Source organism: Rana temporaria, chromosome 9 (genome assembly GCF_905171775.1).
Source record: "Rana temporaria chromosome 9, aRanTem1.1, whole genome shotgun sequence".
Lineage (NCBI taxonomy): Eukaryota > Metazoa > Chordata > Amphibia > Anura > Ranidae > Rana > Rana temporaria.
Genome location: NC_053497.1, coordinates 135,574,414 through 135,587,078, shown reverse-complemented (window position 1 = coordinate 135,587,078; position 12,665 = coordinate 135,574,414).

Genomic DNA, 12,665 nt, shown 5'->3' with positions numbered 1-12,665 from the left:
TCTCCTCAAGCCGATCCCCCACCGAACGGCATACAGCCTGGGATCTCCTCAGTAGAAGGGGGACCCAGTCAGTCACTGGGGCCCCCTTGTGGCATCAGTTGCTCCAGGCCAGGAGGGCCCAGAGTCTGGAACTCAGCGTTGCGCGCGACCCCAGGCCAGGTAGGCCATAGTGGTGGGGCCCGCGATGTGCGCACACCCTGAAGGTGGGTGCCGCACCTGGAACCAGGAACCCACGAAGAACCAAGAACAACGGCCTCCACCACAGAAATACTCCCTCCCAGCATGCACAGCGAGGCTCAACTTCACTCATTGGCTGCTGGGAAGAAGGGGCTCCGCCTGGACCTCTCTGGCGCCACCTTTCGGCCAGGGATGGCACCACATCCCTGGAATGCAGTCTAGCACACAGATCAATCCAGATTTGGCGACAGCCAAATTTAACACAATTAGGAATGAGAGCAACTTACCTCTCTCATTCTCCCACTAACTTTAGCGTAGCGCCTTTACTGAAAGTAAGGGGGCGCTACAGGAGCAAAATTAAAAATTGAATATAACAAATGGCTGGTTTATTACAGTTATTACAGTTTATTACAATTTCATCGAAACAGCAATATAAAATGGACTTCCTAACATGTTCCGCCCATATGTTGGGCTTCTTCAGGGGATGCTGTCTGGTTTGGGGGGTTACAAGCATTTTATATCTCCTAAAAATATAGATCCAAGAACTGCCGGGATTTTAAGCATCATTAAAATCACTGCTTCTTAAAAAAACAATAATTAAAAAAAAAATTTGCATTGATACATGTGCCCCAGGGCAGGACCCAAGTGTCAGGGATCTGCCACCTAAGGGTTAACAGTGCAGACTGATTCCAATGATTGGCAACAGGCTGCCTTATTTAAACCCCTCAGCAGCACTGTGTCCTTGCTGTCTGATCTGCATCTTATCCAGAGACCTGATCCTGAACCTGCATCATTCTGACCTGGCTTTCTGACTCCGCTGCTATCTCCAGTCCTGACCTGCTCTGTTTACCTGTCTGCAAGATCCTCTGTTGCTGAATCCAGCCTGAAATCTGACCATTCCTTGCCTGCTGCTTTTGTCTGTACTGATCCTCCGTGTATGACCTGGCCTGTCTGACTCCTCTCCTGCTGTCGCCTGCACCTGCATGTGCATGTTGCTCTCAGGCGCACCTGCATCCGGTGACCTGCGTCCGCAGACCTGCATCCGCTGACCTGCATCCTGCTAACCAGTTAATCGGCATCCGCTGACCTGCATCCGCTGACCTGCATCCGCTGATCTGCATCCGCTGATCTGCATCCGCTGACCTGCATCCGCTGATCTGCATCCGCTGATCTGCATCCAGCTGACCTGCACCTACAGCGCTTCAGCCCTTCTCATTAGACTTTATCTCCAATCTCAGAGACTCTGCAGGCACTCATACCCCACTGTGCTCCTACGGTCACTGTCTTAACCCCAGTGATCCCGGAACCAGGACGGTAAGAGAGGTCTCCCTCTGCACGTCAGGCTCACTCCCAAGGTACGTGTCAGTATCAGACAGCCATGCCTGAGCCTGCAAGAGGGACCTCTTGCACCGAGATCTGCCAACTCCTCTCTGATCTCTCTCTAGAGGTGAAGTGTCTCCAGGATGGCCATGCACGCTTAGAGGGACAAATGCAACACCAGGCTACCACCACGGATCCACCTACCAACAGGATACCTACAGAAGCCACTTCTGCACCCTCTATAACAATGCTGCCTCCAGAGCCAAAGGTCCCCATCCCAGAGAGGTTCTCCGGGGACCGAAGTAAGTTTCGTGCGTTTCGCAATGCATGCGAGTTGTACTTCTCCCTGCAACCCCTAACGTTCTCCCAGGAAACTGCTAAAGTGGGGTTTGTCATTTCATTACTGCTGGGGGAACCTCAGTCCTGGGCGCATAATTTGCTTGAAGAACGCCATGTTTCACTGGACTCCTTGTCGTCCTTCTTCAAGGCCATGTCGCTCCTTTATGAGGATCCCCAACGGGTTTCCACAGCCGAAGCTGCTCTTCATGCACTCCAGCAAGGCCGCAGAGTGGTCGAGGACTATATAATGGACTTTAGGCGCTGGAGTGCAGATACCCAATGGAATCATGCAGCCTTACGGCACCAGTTCCGCTTAGGCCTGTCTGAAAGATTAAAAGATGAACTGGCCCGAGTTGGCATACCAGACTCTTTGGAGAACCTAATGGCATTGGTTATCCAGATAGATCGGCGCCTTCGGGAACGCAGTGCAGAAAAAATAAAACAGACTCGTCCCACCTGGATGTTACCCCGTGTGGTCATGACCACACATCCTGCTGCCAACAGACCTGTCTCAGCTAGATCTTTGCCAATCTCTCCTGAACCAGTGCAAGTCGGTTTAATAAGACCCTCGTTATCTGCTGAGGAACGTTCACGCCGGAATCGGCTTAATCTCTGCCTGTACTGTGGGGGGGCCGGCCACTATGTACATTCATGTCCAGTAAAAACCCAAAGATGTTTGTCCATCTCGCCTACCAGCCAACCAGCACCCTCTGCCAATACAACTCGCCTGGCCCTTTGCATCTCTTTCCAGCTCCCAGGAAGGACTGTGCCTGCTACTGCAATTATAGACTCTGGAGCATGTAGTTGCTTTATTGATTTGAACTTTGCCAACCAACAGTGCATTCCACTCCAGCACAGGGCACAAGGACTCTCCATCTTTCTGGCAGATGGTTCCCGTATTAAATCTGGCCTTGTCACCCAGGAGACTCCATTTTTACCCGTAGTCACGGCCACGGGTCATAAGGAACTTCTGAAACTCGATGCAATTGCATCTCCCCTGTTCCCGGTCATCCTCGGCCTACCATGGCTCCAGGCCCACAATCCGCAAGTTAACTGGGTCACCGGGGAAATAAAGTTCCAGTCCTCTTACTGTCAAGAACATTGCTTGCCCTCACTTCCTAAGGTGTCGGGCCCGCTGCTATGCCTGGAATCTGATACAGAGTTACTCTCACAAGTACCCAAGCCATATCATGAGTTTTTAGATGTGTTCAGCAAACGGGGGGCTGAGACTCTTCCTCCCCACCGTTCATACGATTGCCCAATTGAGCTATTGCCTGGAGCCGAGATCCCCTTTGGGCGGATCTTCCCCCTGTCCGAACGGGAACTAGAGGTTTTAAAGGAATATGTAGACGAGAACCTTAAGAGGGGATTCATCCGACCATCCACCTCTCCAGCAGGGGCCGGAATCTTTTTTGTGGAGAAAAAAGACCACTCCTTACGTCCTTGTGTGGATTACCGGGAACTAAATAAAGTGACAGTTAAGAACCGGTATCCTTTACCCCTGGTGCCCGAGCTGTTCCAGAGACTGAGAACTACCGCTGTTTTTACTAAACTTGATCTTCGAGGGGCTTATAATTTAGTTCGTATTCGTGCAGGGGACGAATGGAAAACGGCCTTCCATACCAGGTTTGGCCACTTTGAGTATTTGGTGATGCCCTTCGGCCTGTGCAATGCCCCGGCCACTTTTCAGCACTTTGTAAACGATATCTTCAGAGACTGGCTAGATATCTTTGTAATCGTTTACCTTGACGACATCCTGATTTTTTCCACATCCTTGGATCAACACCGGAAACACGTTAAGATGGTACTCTGCCGCCTCCGTCAGCATGGGTTATATGCCAAGCCAGAAAAGTGTGAATTTGAGCGGCAGAGTATTCAGTTCTTGGGCTTGGTTATTTCCACAGAGGGGTTTAAGATGGACCCACAAAAGGTAACAGCTGTTCTGGATTGGCCTGCACCCTCAGACAAGAAAGGGGTGCAGCGTTTTGTTGGCTTTGCCAATTTTTACAGGAGATTTATAAAAGGATTCTCTGCAATCATTTCCCCCATTACTCAGCTCACAAAGCAGAACATCCGTTTCCACTGGAACTCCGAGGCCCAGGCTGCCTTTTCTACACTGAAGGGACTTTTTACCTCTGCTCCCATCCTGAGCCACCCAGATCCCGCACTACCTTACCTACTCGAGGTAGATGCTTCGGAAACAGCGGTAGGGGCAGTTATCTCCCAGCGTCAAGGCCTCAAAGATCTCATGCATCCCATAGCTTTTTTCTCCCGTAAACTCTCCCCAGCCGAAAGAAATTCTGATGTGGGGGATCGTGAACTGTTGGCCATTAAGGCCGCACTAGAAGAGTGGCGGTATCTCTTAGAGGGCGCAGCACATCCCATACTTATTTATACGGATCACAAGAATCTGGAGTATTTGAGAACTGCCAAGCGCCTGAAGCTGCGTCAAGCACGGTGGGCGCTATTCTTTTCCAGATTTTCATTCCACATCACCTATCGGCCAGGATCAAGAAACACCAAGCCAGACGCTCTCTCACGCATGTTCGATGATCCAAAAGATGCCTCAGTTCCGGATACTATTCTATCCGAAGGCAACTTTTTGCTGGTCCAGACAGATCTGATGTCCAGCTTAAAGCAAGTTTCAGCAGGAATGCCCAGTCCACCAGGGGTGTCCTTGATACCCAGGGATGGGTTACTTTGGAAAGACAGTAAAATCTTTGTACCGGCAAGTTTCCAGACCAAAGTTCTGAGCCTGTGTCACGATCATCCCTTGGCTGGCCATTTCGGGGTCCACAAGACCCTTGACCTGATTCAGCGCATGTTCTGGTGGCCCAGGCTTGAGAAGGATTGCAAAGAATATGTGCAGTCATGTGTTGTTTGTACCCAAAGCAAATCTGCTAGGACCAAGTCCTGGGGTCTTCTAAGACCGTTACCAGTCCCTGACCGTCCCTGGAGTATGATAGCCATGGACTTTATAGTCGAGTTACCCCCATCCGAAGGACATACAGCCATCTTTGTAGTGGTCGACCGCCTCTCCAAGATGGCCCACTTCATACCCCTGAAAAAGACGCCTTCTGCCATGGAAACAGCCCAGGTGTTCATCCGGGAGATTGTAAGGCTACACGGAATTCCAACCAACATTGTGTCTGACAGAGGAGCCCAGTTCACCTCTCGCTTTTGGAAGGCATTATGCCAGGCCCTGAAAATTGAACTATCTATGTCCTCTGCCTACCATCCTCAGACAAATGGACAAACCGAGAGGACGAACCAGACTCTTGAGCAATATATACGATGCTTTACCACATTTGTTCAGGACGATTGGGTAGCACTATTACCGTTGGCAGAATTCGCCTTCAATAATGCCAGTCACTCGGTTACAGGTCAGTCTCCATTTTTTGCAAATTATGGGTTCCATCCTGTCTTCTTACCTAACATTATCCCTGAATCTCCGGTTCCAGCAGTACAGCATACTGTTGACTTCCTGGGTCGCAACAACAAATTGTTACAAGAGACTATGGTCAAGGCACAGGCAACTAATAAGAGAATATATGACCGAAAGAGAAGAGGCGAATTGTGTCTCCAGCCAGGTGACCAAGTGTGGTTGTCTACTACCAATCTTAGAATGGCTTGTCCCTCAAAGAAATTGGCACCAAAGTTTATGGGGCCTTTTTCAGTCAAGAAAAAACTAAATGAAGTGTCTTATGAACTTATCTTACCTAATTCACTTAAGATCCACCCGGTGTTCCACGTGTCCCTGCTGAAACCCACAGTACCTGATCCCTTCCCAGACAGAGGACCGGGGCCACCTGAACCCGTGATGGTTGATGGAGACGAGGAATATGAGGTGGAGGCTATCGTAGACTGCAGGAAAAGAGGTAACCAACTACAATACTTGGTCAAATGGAAGGGGTATGGACCAGAGGAGAACTCCTGGGAACCCAAGCAGAATGTGCATGCCCAAGAGCTGATCCAGGCCTTCTTCCGAAGCCACCCTCAAAAAAGAGCTCTTTTGGGCACCCGGAGGTTGCCCATAAGGGGGGGGCAATGTCAGGGATCTGCCACCTAAGGGTTAACAGTGCAGACTGATTCCAATGATTGGCAACAGGCTGCCTTATTTAAACCCCTCAGCAGCACTGTGTCCTTGCTGTCTGATCTGCATCTTATCCAGAGACCTGATCCTGAACCTGCATCATTCTGACCTGGCTTTCTGACTCCGCTGCTATCTCCAGTCCTGACCTGCTCTGTTTACCTGTCTGCAAGATCCTCTGTTGCTGAATCCAGCCTGAAATCTGACCATTCCTTGCCTGCTGCTTTTGTCTGTACTGATCCTCCGTGTATGACCTGGCCTGTCTGACTCCTCTCCTGCTGTCGCCTGCACCTGCATGTGCATGTTGCTCTCAGGCGCACCTGCATCCGGTGACCTGCGTCCGCAGACCTGCATCCGCTGACCTGCATCCTGCTAACCAGTTAATCGGCATCCGCTGACCTGCATCCGCTGATCTGCATCCGCTGATCTGCATCCGCTGACCTGCATCCGCTGATCTGCATCCGCTGATCTGCATCCAGCTGACCTGCACCTACAGCGCTTCAGCCCTTCTCATTAGACTTCATCTCCAATCTCAGAGACTCTGCAGGCACTCATACCCCACTGTGCTCCTACGGTCACTGTCTCAACCCCAGTGATCCCCGGAACCAGGACGGTAAGAGAGGTCTCCCTCTGCACGTCAGGCTCACTCCCAAGGTACGTGTCACCAAGTCCCCATATCCTTTTTATGACAAATAACTTGCATACAAGCCTTCAATGAGGACTTTTGATTCTGCAGGTTCGAGCCCATTGACTTATGGGTGCGCGTTCCCGTGCCATACAATCAGCGTCCATAGCCGCTGATTGTATGACTCGGCCCCGCCCCCCGGCGGCCATGTTATTGGATTTGATTGACAGCCACGGTAGCCAATGGCTGCGCTGCTATCAATCTATCCAATGAGGAGCCAATCAGGCATGGGGAGAACGACGCGCCCATGGAAATTCAGGACTCAAGCAAGTTTTTTTTTCACCTTAATGCAAAGGATGCATTAAGGTGAAAAAACATGAGGCTTTACAACCCCTTTAATTGGCTTAATTGGGCACTATTATCATGTACCACGTGATCGCATATTCACGCTATAGTAAATGACCCCCACAGTTTTACTAATGCATGTCTAAGTTGCAAAATTGTGTATATGTTTTACACTCTGTCATGAAGGGGTTCAAATAGAAATTTGTAAATGGGAAACACAATTTCCTTTTTAGAAACAGTTTTAGTTCCTAAAATCTTGTTTTGGGAAGTGATAATTACAGCTGTGTCCCTGTATATATATTTTGTTTTATTCTATCAGTGTACATCATTAAGTGACTGTTACTAAAATATCTAATATATATGTTTTATATTGGGTATGATAAATATGTGAACTCCATTATACACTCAAGCCTACATTTAGTGTATAATCCCATAGTACTATGTTGTACATTACAAAGTTCTGACCACTTCCCTGTATGCACTATGCTATATGTTACATAGCCCTGACCACTTAAACCCAGACTCCTTCATGCAATACTGTTTTGCTATGAGAACTTGCTTTCTCGTCCATCTGTAACTAACAGCAATTGTGCTTCTCTGTCGCCCTTGTGCTTCCTGTTGCCATTACAAGGCTCAGTTTAGTCTCTGATCAGGTAAGTGACAGCTGCATTATGTACTCTACATTCCTATCCTAACCAAAATGTTCATTGTCTCAAAGTGTGCTAGTTTCTATGTAGTCTGCAGCTATTTTCCAACATCTTTCTTTAGGTAAGCCTTTTTAATGGCTATTTCTTATGTGTCTATGAGGCTGTTGTTTGTGGCACTCTAATTTACACAATAAAAAGCAGCTTCAAAGCAAGGCCTCAGTGATCTCTGTAACTGAAGGCACTGTGGATCAATTTTTCTTCAAATCTTTAAATTCTTTAAGCAGACCTTGCAGGAAATTACCACAGACTTCCCTGGCCTGCCTCAGGAGATCCTGTAAGCCCGGTTACCTGCCCAAGAACTGCTGCACCACCAGAATTAGGACATGAGCCAAACAGGGAACATGGGTAAAGTGTCCCTGTCAGAGGGCAGAGAGGAGGTTAGTGCCATTGTCACATTCAACCATTCCCGGCTGAAGTTGGCGTGGCATCAATGACCTATGAGTCTGCCCCTGCAGAGCTGTTAGAATCTGAGCCCCAGTGTGGCTCCTGTCCCCTAAGCAGACCAAATTAAGCACTGCGTGGCATCTTTTTGCCTGAGTGCTTGCGTAGCACCTTGAACGCCTAGAGAGCACCGCTGGTTCTGACGAAAAATCTGCAGAGGAAGAGCCCATAGAGAAAGAAGAAGAGGAAGGGGTGGAGGAGAGAGCTGTGGCAGAATCACCACTACTAATATTTTGCAGGCATGGTGGCAGAACAAGCTCCAACAATACTGCACCCTGTCCTGCATCCTTCCCAGCTGCCATCAGAGTTATCCAGTGTGCCTTGAAGGAAAGGTAACGTCCATGCCTGCTGGACCATAAGTCAGCGGTAATATGCACCTTAGCGCTGACTGCCCTGTCCAACAAGGCCAAGGCACTGCCTTTCACATGCCGGTAGAGAGCTGGAATGGCCTTCGGTGAAAAAAAATGGTGTTTGGGAACTGGCCACTGAGGTACCGCACATTCCACAAATTCGCGAAAGGGGGCAGAGTCTACCAGCTGAAAAGGCAGCAGTTGGATTGCTAGCAATTTAGCCAAACTAGCATTCAGATGCTGAGCATGTGGATGGCTGGGACCAAATTTTTTTTTCCGACGGTTTAGCAACTGGGGTAGGGAAATTTGCCTGCTACAATCGGATTTAGGTGTACCGCTAGCAGATTGGGACACCTAATTCTACACCTTCATTCCTCTTAGTGCAGGTTTCTGAGAGGACTGAAGGTATAGTGGGGTTGGAGATTCCCAGCTGAGGAGTAAGGAGAGGTCTGCCTTGTTCATTGGTGTGTTGCCAACGAACTGCATGGGAGGTTGACATATATCTGGTCAAGCATGTGGTGCCCAAGCGGCTGCTGTTTTGGCCACGCTTGATATGTTCAGACATGTGTTGCAAACAGCAACAACTCGTGTTCGACCCAAACATAAAGCTCATCCCTAATCAGGAATCATTAAGGCTAATAGAATCTCGGTCATAAGGGTCCATCAGATCTGGTAAGAGACCACTCTCTTTTCTTGTTGATGGAACACTTTGCAATTTTTCTTAAACTCTGGTAGCCACAGAGATGAATACTATTTCCACTGGTCACACCCTTTATTAAAGCGGGGGTTCACCCAAAAAAAATATTTTTAACATGACATTCAGCCGAGTTGTCAGAATGACAATCGGCTGTTTTTTTTTATTTCAGTGCCGTACATACCGTATTTTCACCGCCGCTTCCGGGTATGTAAGCTGCGGGGCTGGGCGTTCCTAATTGATTGACATCCTTCCGACCGGCGCATACAGCGCGTCATGAGTTGCCGAAAGAAGCCGAACGTCGGTGCGCAGGCGCCGTATAGAGCCGACTCGCAGTCCGGCTTCTTTCGGCAACTAGTGACGCGCTGTATGCGCCGGTCGGAAGGATGTCAATCAATTAGGAACGCCCAGTCCCGCAGCTTACATACCCGGAAGCAGCGGTGAAAATACGGTATGTACGGCACAGAAATTTAAAAAAACAGCCGATTGTCATTCTGAACCCCCACTTTAATAAAGGGTGTGACCAGTGGAAATAGTATTCATCTCTGTGGCTACCAGAGTTCAAGAAAAATTGCAAAGTGTTCCATTCTGACAACTCGGCTGAATGTCATGTTAAAAAAAAAATTTGGGGTGAACCCCAGCTTTAAAGCGGGAGTTCACCCAATTATATATTTTTTTATCTTTTCCCCTTAGATGGATGCTCGTTTTGTCTAGGGGAATCGGCTAGTTGTTTTAAAATATGAGCCGTACTTACCGTTTTCGAGATGCATCTTCTCCGTCGCTTCCGGGTATGGGTCTTTGGGAGCAGGCGTTCCTTCTTGATTGACAGTCTTCCGAGAGGCTTCCGACGGTCGCATCCATCGCGTCACTAGTAGCCGAAAGAAGCCGAACGTCGGTGCGGCTCTATACTGCGCCTGCGCACCGACGTTCAGCTTCTTTCGGAAAATCGTGACGCGATGGATGCGACCGTCGGAAGCCTCTCGGAAGACTGTCAATCAAAATAGGAACGCCCAGTCCCGCAGCCCATACCCGGAAGCGGCGGAGAAGATGCATCTCGTAAACGGTAAGTACGGATCATATTGTAAAACAACTAGCCGATTCCCCTAGACAAAACGAGCATCCATCTAGGGGGAAAAGGGTCATGTGCGGGTGAACCTCCGCTTTAAGTATATGGATTCTCTTATGGACTTGAACTTTTTCAATTCAACCTAATTTGTTTACACACTGAATATTTTGCAATCATTTTTGCACCTTGATATTTTTAATAAATGCACTTGTTAATGATAATCTGCATCACTGAGTTGCTATCATATTATTATTATTTTTTTAACAGTAATATCATATTTGTTTACACACACTCATACTCTATGTTTGAACACTTAGGTAGGAATTTTGTTTATTCACTTTATTTTGTTCATCACATCAGTTCACCATTTAAAGAAACAGCGCACCATTAACCATTTCTATTACTTTATCCCTTCCAAGATTTGCGTTGCAGCAGTTCCATACCAGACTAGCACAGAGATATATTTTTTATTTAGTCCTTTATTGTCATAGAAAGTGCATTTAACAATCAACACAGATAGCAGAGATACATATCAAAGATCAGATAAAAGGATCAAACGTTGTCATGAAATGGGAGATGTTTTACCAATGTTCTATTGTCCAATTTTGGTGAGCCTGTGCGAATTGTAGCCTCCGTTTCCCGCTCTTAGCTGACAGGAGTGGCACCCTGTGTGGTCTTGTGCTTCTGTAGCCCATCTGCTTCAAGGTTTGATGTGCTGTGCATTCAGAGATGGTATTCTGCATACCCTGGTTTTAACGAGTGGTTATTTGAGTTACTGTTGCCTTTCAATCATATCAAACCAGTCTGCCCATTATTTTTGTCCACACAACTGCCACTCACTGGATATTTCCTCTTTTTCGGACCATTCTCTGCAAACCCTAGAGATGGTTGTGCGTGAAAATCCCAGTAGATGAGCAGTTTTTGAAAGGCTCAGACCAGCCAGTCTGGCACCAACAACCATGACACATTCAAAGCCACTTAAATCCTCTTTCTTATCCATTCTGATGCTTGGTTTGAATTTCAGCAAGTCATCTTCACAACGTCTAGATACCTAAATGCATTGAGTTGCTGCCATGTGATTGGCTGATTAGCAATTTTTGTTACCAAGCAATTGAACAGGTATACCTAATAAAGTGGCTGATGAGTGTCTATAGCCTCGCCACAAGGCCACTTTAAGATAAACAGTGCAATAATGATATATTATAAGCATGTTCACTTAACTACTTGCCGACCAGCCGCCGTCATTTTACAACGGCAGGTTGGCTCCCCTGCGCAAGAGCCCGTAGCTATACGTCGGCTCTCGCGCAGGCCACTAGGGGCGGGTGCGCACCGCCGGAGTCACGCGCACACCCCCCGCTCGCCCCCGACTCCCCTGCGCGTGTCCAGCGGGCGCGATCGCCACCGGGCACATGCGATCGCTCGTTACAGAGTGGGGACCGGGAGCTGTGTGTGTAAACACACAGCTCCCGGTCCTGTCAGGAGAAATGCTGATCTTCTGTTCATACAATGTATGAACAGAAGATCAGTAATTTCCCCTAGTGAGGCCACCCCCCCCTACAGTTAGAACACACCCAGGGAACATACTTAACCCCTTCCCCGCCCCCTAGTGTTAACCCCTTCACTGCCAGTGGCATTTATATAGTAATCCAATGCATTTTTATAGCACTGATCGCTATAAAAATGACAATGGTCCCAACAATGTGTCAAAAGCGTCCGAAGTGTCCACCATAATGTCGCAGTACCGGAAAAAAATTGCTGATCGCCGCCATTACTAGTAAAAAAAATAATATTAATTAAAATGCCATAAAAATACCCCCTATTTTGTAAACGCTATAACTTTTGCGCAAACCAATCAATAAACGCTTATTGCACTTTTTTTACGAAAAATATGTAAAAGAATGCGTATCGGCCTAAACTGAGGGAAAAAAAAGTTTTTTTTATAAATTTTTGGGGGATATTGATTATAGCAAAAAGTAAAAAATATAATTTTTTTTCAAAATTGTCGCTCTATTTTTGTTTATAGCGCAAAAACTAAAAAACGCAGAGGTGATCAAATACTACCAAAAGAAAGCTCTATTTGTGGGAAAAAAAGGACGCCAATTTTGTTTGGGAGCCATGTCGCACGACCGTGCAATTGTCAGTTAAAGCGACGCAGTGCCGAATCGCAAAAAGTGCTCTGGTCTTTGACCAGCAATATGGTCCGGGGTTTAAGTGGTTAAAATACACTATATATTTCCATTAAGCATCCATTTATGCAGAAGTGTCTTGTCATAATTGCTTACCACATCCTTGACCAACTCTTCCTTTTAATCTTTTAACACCTCTTCCCTATCTTTAGTCAACGCATCTGCAGCACATTTATATTCCAACAACATCGCAGCCCCCCCCCCCCCCCCCCCCAAACTGCACTTTTTGCTTCTATCTTTTCCAAAAAATAAGCTATCGTGCATTTTTGGTTTTATTTCTTGGTATTAGTATGAAGTCATATTTGTTTGAATATATATCTGTGTT